A 9,337-nucleotide genomic window follows, 5' to 3' on the forward strand; every position below is an offset into this window, starting at 1 on the left:
CAACTGCTCAAGAATTTTAACATAGACCCAAGTGCCCACTTCCAAAGAATTCCAGTTTGATTTCCCATTTAAGGAACCTTACTTGGCAGAGAAAAGTACCATATGTAGCCTTCCTCCTAGGCCCATAACCCAATCTATTTTCTCAGACTATGTGTTTAATGGGACCTATGTCAGAGATAAGGCGCTCACCTGAACCGTTTGGGAAAGGGCTTACTCAATTTCTTATTTTTGTATGATTTTATGAGACATTTGAAGGTTCATATGTGTGTTCAGCATTAATCTCATTGCTCTCAAACGCCCATTCATCAAATCTATAATAAATATACCATCCAAAATGAAAGATCGTCCTCTGCAGAAACCAGCCTTGCTCCATGTTGTGTGCCACTGCCATCTCGTGGTCAGATCACTTCATTACACAGGAACCCAAAATAATGGTTTCAGTGTATTAAAAGTACACTTTTTAAAAAAACTAATAACCGTTAAAGCAATTCGAAATACCCAACCAAACACAAAAGTACTATAATATTTACATGCTTAACACACATCAAATCCATTTTAATATATTGTGATGCACAAATCTTACATTCCTGAACAATCTAAAAAGTCTCATTTCCTGAAGTTAAACTCAAGTCTTGAAAAGAGTATTAACCAGGTCACAAAGACTAGTGTGAAATTCCTATTAATCTCCCCAAGGGTGACTTTCCCAAGACTCATGGAATTTTTTTTAAATTTATTCTAATTTGTTATATATGACAGCAGAATGCATTACAATTCACATTACATATATAGAACACAATTTTTCATATCTTTGGTTGTACACAAGGTAGAGTTACACCATTCGTTGCTTCATACATGTACTTAGGGTAATGATGTCCATCTCATTTCACTGTCTTTCCTACTCCCATACCCTCTCCCTTTCCTTCTCTCCCAACTTTGCCGTATCTAGTGTTCATCTGATCCTCCAATGCTCCCCCACCCAACCCCATCATGAATTAACAACCTTATATCAGCATTTGGCATTTGTTTTTTGGGATTGGCAACTTCACTTAGCATTATATTATCCAACTCCATCCATTTACCTGCAAACTTCATGATTTTATTCTCTTTTAATGCTGAATAATATTCCATTGTGTATATATACCACATTTTTCTTTATCTATTTATCTACTGAAGGGCACCTAGGTTGCTTCCACAGTTTAGCTATTGTTAATTGAGCTGCTATAAACATTGATGTGGCTGTGTCCCTGTAGTATGCTGTTTTTAAATCCTTTGGGTATAGACTGAGGAGTGGGATAGCTGGGTCAAATGGTGGTTCCATTCCCAGTTTTCCAAGAAATCTCCATACTGATTGGCTGCACCAATTTGCAGTCCCACCAGCAACGTATTAGTGTGCCCTTTCCCCACATCCTGGCCAACACTTATTGTTGTTTGTATTCTTAATGGCTATCATTCTGACTGGAGTGAGATGAAATCTGAGAGTAGTTTTGATTTGCATTTCTCTAATTGCTAGCGATGTTGAACATTTTTTCATATATTTGTTGATTGATTGTATATCATCTTCGGAGAAGTGTCTTTTCAGTTCTTTGGCCCATTTATTGATTAGGTTATTTGTGTTTTTTGGTGTTAAGACTCATGGAGTGTGTCACAAGGTCTGTGTCACTCATGTGGGTAACAGGAACTTGGAAGCTTTGAACCTTTGGTCCCAGCAGCACCCTTCCCTGGGGCCTGCACTTGGCTTTTCACAACTGAGGGACAAAGGTGACTTCTGCTAGAGAGGAAATGGGCTGTGTCACCATCAAGGCACTGACTTACTCCATATAACAAAGCTTGTCTTATATTTAAATTTAAATGTTTGATACATTTTAAGTTCCTATTTGTACCTGCTGTGAGAAGGGATCCAATCTGTATTTGTGCACATGGATAACCAATTTCACCGCACCATCTGTGGAAAAGAGTCTTCTTTCCCCAAGTGAATTGACTTGTGCCTTGTTAAATATTGACAGACCATAAATGTAAAGGGTTCCTTCTGGACTCTCAATCCCATTCCATTGATCGGCACCAGCAATGATCCTACCAGCAATGCACTGTCTTCAGTTCTTACTGATTGCCCTGGGGGATCTGGGTCTCTAGGAAGCCTCCGTGTTCCTCTGGCTGCTGCTCTTGCTGGGGTCATGAACTCACAGAAAGGGTCTTTGACCCTGAGGCTTTGTGCTTGATAGTATCATAAAACTGTGAAAGGGAACTTAATAAGCTTGTGAGCAGGGTACAACTGTGGTTCCTTGTCCCAAGGACTGTCTTCAGTATTTCTTCTAGTAAAAGAATGCTAGCAATCAACCCAATCCTGGGTCTCTGTCTGCAATAATTTATTTCACCTTTGCTTTTGGAGGAATTTTGGTGGATATAAAACCTTGCCACTTAAAAAACTGTCATTCCATTGACTCCTGGATTTGTTTCCGTGCAGCTGTCATTTGTCCCTGTGTTCTTTCAGCCAATGTGCCTTCTCTCAATGGCTGCTCTCAGTATTTCCCTTAAAGCCTTGGTTGTGAGCAGTTTTACCTGTATGTGCTTAGGCACTGATTTTGCAGAATTTGTTGAATCTCTGGGTTAATGCCCTTCATCAATTTAGTAAAAATTTTGATCCTTCTCTTTTAATGTTTTTTTTTTTTTGCCATTTCTATTTCACATTTTTTAGGACTCAAATTTTGCATGATAACTTTTAAGTATGTCACAGATTTCTCCTGTGCAGCTATATGTGTTGTCTATCTTCTCTTTACTTCAGTTTGGATGTTTGCTATTGGTCTGACTTCTAGGTCAGTAATTCTAAGCTGTACTATATCAGATCAACTTCTAAATCCATTTTCTGAATTCTTGATTTCATAAATATGTCAGTTCTATAATATTCACTTGATTTTTAATATAGACTTACGTTCCCTAACGACAGTCTGGGTCCTTCTAACTACTCTGACCATGTTTTCCTCTATGGCTTTCAACACATTAACCAAAGGTCATCTTAAAAACCAATTCCAACATCAGGGCCACCTGGAGATCTGCCTGTATTTCTTTCCCTCTTGCCTATCCACCATTGTTTCTTGTCTCATCCACATATGGTTCTTGTTTTGTTAGACATTGTGTATAAAAAGCCTTCCAATGATCCAGACAATATCAGAGTCTACAAGAGATGCCTCCCCTATTCCGGCCTTCAGTAAATCAATGAAAAGGCTATTATTTCAGTCCCATTGAGAAATCAAAAGGATTGGGCTGAGCTGAAATTTTAGTTGGATTCAGTGCACCTTTGCTGCCTTCATCCTCAGATGTGTGTTCCCTGTTTTCTGAATGACAGTCCTGCCCTCAGCCTTGACTTGCCACCTAAGACCAATTCTGTACTTAGGATTCCCACTCCAAGTTTCTCCAGCCTCCTACCTTGCACAATTTCAATATAAGGCAAAATTATAAAGGGAAAGCCTGGTATTGTGGTTGGACCAGGGTCTCCTCCCAAGTGGTTCCTTGGAGCCAAAGCAGTGCCAAATTGTAGGAACATCTGCTCAGACTTTGAGGCTGAAAGCCAGGCTTCTGAACCTCCTTCGTAGCTCTGAAATTAGCACGTATCCCTTGAGTCTAACAGCCCCTGTAGAAGACTAACTATACAATGGAAACCTCTTGATTTCTGATATGTTGTCAGTCTGGCCCCACCTGATATTTAGAAGCTTCTATATGAACTAAGGAGAGATCAGAAAGAAAGGATGCAACAAATATTTAAATATCTAATGCTGCCTCTGGTTGTTACAACTAATGATGAAGAAAGGTGATGTGTGAGATGCAATCTTACTTCTGGTTTTCCACCATATTGACAATGAAGAAGCTGTTACAATAGAGGATTACAGTGCAACTGAGCCAAAGTTCCATGAGATCATTTTGGTAGACTGCCACATCAATGGCCCTCAGTTATCCACAGCTCCCAGGATCTGCAACCTTGTGTTGGCCCTGCATACACTGATTCTGACCTAGCCAGGGGGCTTCCGTTATGGTTTGGATATGCTGTGTCCCCCCCAAAACTCATGTGTGAGACAATGAAAGAGAGTTTAGAGGTGAAATGATTGGGTTGTGAGAGCCTTAACCTAATCAGTGCATTAATCCACCCAATGTGTTAACTGGGTGGTAACTGTAGGCAGGGAAGGTGTGGCTGGAGAAGGTAGGTCACAGTGGGCATGACTTTAGGGTATATTTTTTGTTCCTGGTGAGCAGGGCTCTCTCCTTCTGCTTCCTGATTTTCGTGTCCTGAGCTGCTTTCCTGTTCTACACCTTTCCACCATGATGTTCTGCTTCAGAGTTGGCCATTTATGGACGTGGACCTCTGAAACTGTGAGTCCCAAAATAAACTTTTCCTCCTCTAATTGTTCTTTTCAGGTGTTTTGGTTACAGTACCAATTTTAAAAACTGACATTTTAGTCATGTTTTGGCAAATATGGCAGAAGCAGAAGCTTCATAAACACATTAATGCACATTAGTGCTTACCTTTTGCAAACATGAGAACACCATGCTATGCTATGACGAGGTCAGGAATGAAAAGCCTGACACAGGCCAAGACCCTCTGTCCCAGCTGGGCCAAGTGTGAGGCCAGCATAGATGGTTGTGTTTCAGGTTGAGTCCCCAGGGTCACCACATTATCTGAGACAGGACCACCAGAAGAACCATCAAGCAAAGCCAAGTCCAAAAGCCTCTATCTACCAAAGATCATGACCAGAACACTAACTCTGTCTGGGTGTACCCCACCTATTCATCCTCCTGCATTTCCTCCCAACCCCAGATGAGCCTCCATCCAGATGTGGAGCTCATAATTCTCCTGATTTTGAATATGCATGTCTAGAGATCTCTAATCATCATTTTATTGATAGCCTACAATTCTGACACTCATATCATGCTAATTTTGTATTTATTAGAATTTCTGCATTTTTAATCTTATTTCCTTTTTCACATGAATTATCAAGATATATATTTTTTTCAATATCTTGATGAAAAGAGCTTTTCTGTTTTCCCACTAATTACTAGCATTACCAAACTGTGGTCACAGAATATTATAGGCAATAATACTGACTCATAAAATTTACTGAGGTTCTCTGCTGACCTAACAAACATCTTTTCATTTTTTCCAATGAATATTCCACGGAGCATTAAAGGAGGTTTTTTCCTTTGTTTTTACTAGTGTTATATTTATTTCTCCTTTAGCCTCACTTGCTTTTTCTGTCCACTAAATTTGTTATTAAATCAGATTAGAACAATGCAGTCTCCCCCTTCTGGTGTGCAAACACTTCTTCTGCCCCTGTATCTTGTTTTCTGAATCCTGATATGTTATTAGACACACAGATTTTTAAATGTTCACGTCTTCATTTTAAACCTTGCTATTTAGCTTATTAAAGTGATTTTTTAACTTACTGATTGTATTCCTTAAACTCTGATTGATATTGAGATGGTTTTTGTTGGCCTCATTTTTTGTGATCTTTCAACATCAGTTATTTGGTGTAGTTGGTATAATATAGAGAGAGAAATGCTGGTGTTTTTTTTTTTTTTTTTTTTGTCTAATGTATTTACAACCTAATAGTTTGTACTTACTGAATGGCAGATTATGTTTTGTCTGAACTTCATCCTACTGTATTGCCCATTTATTGGCTCTCTTTGAAAAATAATCTTTCAATAAGCATATTCTCCTCCTAATAAGTGATTGTCTTTCTACTGCAGTAATTATCTTTATAATTTGTGACATTCCTTTAACTATTTTCCTAGTAATTTCATATTAGAAATGATAGAAGTTGTATGTTTGCCCTCCTTTATCCTACTTAACTGTCAATCTGAGTAGATTTTATGATCTTTGGCAGTTTTTATCTTAGTACATACTATATATATGCACATATAAATACACACACACATACATACACACATCGTATATCATTCTATTTATGTATGTTGATCTTTTTAAAAACAGATCATCATTCTGTGCTCTTTTTTGCCCCCTCCTTTCAAGTGTCCTTGGGTAAATCCTGGCTCCTGAGGAGCTTGTCCTTGCCCTGGATTCTCCTGCCATCACTGACAACTCACCCGCTGTCCCTACCTGATCATTCCTGGGATAACCAGGGATCTTCTCCTTGTTGGCTTTGAGATGGCCTCTGATTTGATGAGGTGCTCTGTACACGGTGGAGGCCTCGGCCTGCTGCCTGTGCTTGGGGTAAAGGAGGATGGGACTTCAAGGGCAGCACAGAGCAGGCGGTCACAGGGGAAGGGAGAGAGGAGGTTATTCCTGGTGTCCCAAGAAATCTAATCATCTTAGACTCCTGAATGGATTCCTAAAAAGCATTAAACCCTAAACAGGGTCCACATGCGGTGCCATTATGAAATCAATGCACCATGGGCAGTCACTTGGTGAGCCTGCTCACTCTCTGGACCACATGGCTGCATAAAGTCAAGGAAGAGGAGCCAGGTCCAGGGAAGACTCACGGCCCTTGATGGATTTAAAATAAAATAAAATAAAATGTTGTTTTAATGATTATTTAGGTTTGGTAAGACCAAGAAGCTAGGAGATGACTCACCTTGAAATGAATCTGATAATCTCCATTCCCAGAAGGAAGGGGACCCATACACTACGCAGGGTCACATGGGAAATACCAGTGTGTCAGGGGGCAGAGGGAGTAAGGAATCAAGGCAAGGGCCTTGATGGCAGTTTCTCAAAACTACAGCATACTTTTGCTTCTAATTTCTAATTTAAAATCAAATAGGTGCTGAAGGTGAGGACCTATTCTAAAAGTAGGGATGTCAATGACTGAGGATGAGATCAAGTTTGCTTATTCTGGGGACCAACCAACCAATCATTCCTTCTAATAAATGTAACACATTAATTTGGCATCTGATATGTACTCTGCGTAAGAGTTATACTTGTGATGAGGTCACTATCTGACTTCACAAATCTTTCTGATAAAACATTAATAAGACCTATGGATTTGGACCCATCTCCAGGCTTCCTCTCCTCTGTTCAAGAGGTTGCCCAGTTGCACAGATGTTAGAAGATCTGTAGGGAGATGCCAGGCATCCCGAGAGCCAGGAAACCAGGTGCACTACCACTCAGCTATATCCCCAACCTGTTTTAAATTTTATTTTGAGACAGGGTCTCACTAAGTTGCCCAGGCTTGCCTATAATCCTATAATCGTCCTGCCTCAGCCTCCCAAGTAGCTGGTATTACAGGTTCTGGCTGAGTTTCCCAGGCTCTCCTCAAACTTGGATCCTCTAGCCTCAGCCTCCTGAGACACTGGGTCTACAGGGGATGATTCACTTCCCACTTGCTCTGCTGTTTGTAATTTTAGCCACAGGAATACAGCTTCAGAACAAGTCTATCCTTTTGGAGAATGGAATAAGGAAGCCATACTGTCATAGCAGATTTCCAAGAGGGAATCCATACAGCTATTCGGCACCAGAAAATTGAGTCTACCAAGCTGAGAAAGCAGAAAGGCTCTTTCACTTGAAATAGGCAATCAGAGCTCTGAGATTAGGAGTCCTTCTGTCACAGGTGGGGGAAGGGGACTGAAACCAATTAAATTCATACCAACTCTGGGTATGAAGTGAGTCATCTCTTCCAAGCCAAGAGAGGGCTGCAGGATAGGCTGATGCATTCCACTCTCTTCCCCCAGCACATAGTCTGAAACTCTTAGAAAGAGCATCAAAGTCACCCCACCAAGAAAGGAATGAAACTCTCCCAAACAAGACTTGACCAAGCTTGGCCACTTTGGGTCAGAGCTGAGAAGAAACAAACCGTGCAATAACTGAAGTCCTAGAAAGAAAACACCCCACTGCAAAAATCTGGCCAAGAAAAACAGATGAGTGGGTTACTGACGAACACTGTCAATAGGTTCTCCTTAAAGATTTATTAATATAAGGCATTGGTATAAAGTGATTGTAATTAAGGGGATTAGTATCTCCTCTCAATGTGGTATAAGAGACTGGTCTTAGTGGCAAGTTCAAATTGAGTGAAAATATTGATCCAGAAATATTTGCCCAACCCAGGACACACAGTAGAGAGAAAACAAAGTCCCTCACAAAAAAAGTAGTAGATAAAACTATCTCAGAAGATGGGTATAAATACTAACAATATGGAAAATCAAGGGAACGACCCACCCAAATAGCTCACAACACAAGTGACCCCATGGACACCACAGTAGAGAAAATGCCAGAAAAAGAATTTGGAAAGTAGACAATTAAAATGTTCAATGAACTTAAAGATCTAAGGAATGAACAGAAGAACAAATATACAGGAAGTGAAAGAACATTTCAATAAAGGGACAGAGATTCTGAAAACAAAATAGAAATCCTGGAAATGACTCGATAAATCAAACTAAGAATTCAGTTGAAAGCATCACCAATAGATTAGACCACAGAGAAGACATATTCTCAGACCTCAGAAATGAAGTCTATAAACTAGAAAACGAAGTCAACAATGAAGAAAATATGTTAAAAGATCACGACCAGAATATTCAAGAAATCTTGGATAACATTAAGAGACGAAAAATAAGAATCATTGGCGTACATGAAGGCACTGAAATACAAACTAGAGAAATGCACAAAATTATGTGTGTGTGTGTATATATATATATATATGCATATATACAACATATATGCACATATATATGCATATATATACTATATATGTGTGTATATATGTATGTATATTTATATGTGTGTGTATGTATATATATACATATATATATACATATATATATATATATATATATATATATATATATATATATATATATATATNGAGCACAGAATGATGATCTGTTTTTAAAAAGATCAACATACATAAATAGAATGATATACGATGTGTGTATGTATGTGTGTGTGTATTTATATGTGCATATATATAGTAGGTGGACACAATACCTTTATTTTATTTTTTTGCGGTGCTGAGGATCAAACCCAGTGCCCCACATGTGGTAGGCAAGTACTCTGCCACTGAGCCACAACCCCAGCCCATGCACACTTCTAAATGAAATCATATCAGAAAACTTCCAAACCTAAAGAATGAGACAGAAATCCAAATAAAAGATGTATTTAGAACTCTAAATTGATAAGATCAAAAAAAATCCTCCCCAAGACACATTATAGATTATAAAAGCTGCAAGTGAAAAACAGCAAGTCACATTTAGAGGTAAGTCAATTAGAATTTGTATTGATTTCTCACCCCCAAACCCTAAAAGACAGGAGGTCTTGGAATAATATACACAAAACTCTGGAAGATAACAAATTCTAACCAAGATTTTTATATATGACAAACTCCAAACCAACATCATACTAAAT

Source organism: Marmota marmota, unplaced genomic scaffold, assembly GCF_001458135.2.
Source record: "Marmota marmota marmota unplaced genomic scaffold, marMar, whole genome shotgun sequence".
Lineage (NCBI taxonomy): Eukaryota > Metazoa > Chordata > Mammalia > Rodentia > Sciuridae > Marmota > Marmota marmota.